The sequence below is a fragment of the Phodopus roborovskii genome, unplaced genomic scaffold (assembly GCF_943737965.1).
Source record: "Phodopus roborovskii unplaced genomic scaffold, PHOROB, whole genome shotgun sequence".
Taxonomy (NCBI): Eukaryota; Metazoa; Chordata; class Mammalia; order Rodentia; family Cricetidae; genus Phodopus; species Phodopus roborovskii.
Window position 1 is genome coordinate 40,011,122 of NW_026126511.1, and position 2,002 is coordinate 40,013,123.

At 40.0% G+C, this 2,002-nt stretch overlaps 1 pseudogene; it reads left to right on the top strand.

Moving 5' to 3' along the window:
- Window positions 1–1,224: 1,224 nt before the first annotated feature.
- Window positions 1,225–1,668, top strand: LOC127230488 (ubiquitin-like; annotated as a pseudogene).
- The last annotated feature ends 334 nt before the right edge of the window (window positions 1,669–2,002 follow it).

Here is a 2,002-nt window from a genome sequence, read left to right on the forward strand (position 1 = left end):
TGAGAAAGAAGTAGCAGCAATCATAAGTACTGAGAAAAAGGACATTTAAAATTACACATAAAATCATATAGTCCAAGAACATGTTACTCATGAAGCAGAAATTTGTTGGAATAAAATCAGACAAGGGGTAAAAACATCAATTTGTAAAAATCCAACAGTATCTTGTCACAATTTTCACAAGCAAAAAATAATCAAAATGCAAAATGCTTAAATCCTAAGTGATATAGTTATCTTCATAATGTGTTTATGGCATGTTTTTAACCTCTAAGCAGTAAGTTATGGGAATTTTTTATTACTAACTCAGTTTTGTAGTAAGATGGACTTTGAAGACTCTACTGTTTCCTATCGATACAAGTGACTGAACTGCACCAATGGGCCCAAGTATATACTGGATCAGCTCTTCTGTATCATAGATCTAAAGTTAGCATCAGCTCCAGAACCATCAGTGCTCAATGATGTGTCTAATACTTCTCTTCTCCAATAAATATAGACATTACTGGCTGAAAAAACTTCTTCTCACATTCTCTTCTCACATTCTGTCTGTGCTCTCAGAGGATCCCAGAGGGCATGAAAAGAAACAGAAACCATAGCTGATGGACAAAACATAGAACTGTGCATGTGTTGATGGAGAGCGTTCTCTTTGGTTGGAACATTTGTTACACACTAGAAACTAACACACCACATCAATTTAGCAATTTTAAACTGAGAAATTTTTGCCAAAGAAAATTCTTGCTCTATTTTGGAGTTAAAAAACATAATTCAGGAGCAATGAGAGGCTTTGTCCACTTTGGAGCTCTATTACAGGTAGTTTTCCCACCAGCCTGGTCCCACAGTTGTATCAGCCCCAAATAACACACAGAGACATGGTATTAGATATAAAGCTGTTGGCCAGTTACTAGTGTTTCTCATTTGCTAACTTTGCCTCACATATTAACTCATTTCTATCAATCTAAGTGTTTCCACGTGGTCTTATCTTACCAGAGAGAGGGTCCAGATTTCTGTTCTCTTGGTCCTACATGTTGACTCTCCTCCTACCCCTCCCTGAATCCTCCTAGTGTCCTAGTCCCACCTATCTTGCTTTCCTATTGGCCAACAGTGGTTTATTCATTAACCAATAAGAGAAACATATTTACAGAATGACATCTCCCATCAGAGTTCCTTACATCTAGGTGTTTCTACACACTCAGTGGTTTGTAGTCTCATCACATTCATTAAGAGGTCAAAATGCAAATCTACATGAAGCTGATGAGTGGCAAGATCACCACCATAGTGACACCATCGAAAATGTCAAAGCCAAGATCCAGAATAAAGAAGGCATCCCCTGTGGCCAGTAGCAACTCATCTTTGTGGGCAAAAAGCTGGAAAGATGGCCACTCTTATTACAACATCCAGAAAGAGTCCACCTTGCACCTGGTCTGCCGCCTGAGGAGTGCCATGCCGACCTTCGTGAAGACCCTGACTGGCAAGACCATCATACTAGAAGTAGAGCCCAGTGACACCATCGAAAATGTCAAGGCCAAGATCTAGGATAAAGAGGGCATCCCTCCGGACCATCAGCGACTCATCTTTGTGGGCAAGCAGCTGGAAAATGGCCACACTCTTTCCTATTACAACATCCAGAAAGAATCCACCCTGCACCTGGTCCTCTGTCTCAGGGGTGGCTATTAATTCTTCAGTCTGCATTCCCAGTGCACAATGATGTTATTACTCTGCACTATAGACATTTGCCCAATTTAAGTTTAGAGATTACAAGTTTCAATAAGAGCTGAACCCCTGCCAAAAATGTTAATAAAGGTTTTGTTGTATGTTAATAAAGGTTAAAAATAAAATTCAGAAAAATCACCTAAACTAAAGACATGGAAAAAATACACATGGTACCCACAGGGGCTCTATGGATTTGATTTCAAGGATGAGGAAACTTTCTGAACAGAGCTGGTGACTGTATAGCTATGTCCCAAAGCAAGACAGCCTGCAGGGGAGAGTTCTGCAGACCATGCTGTCA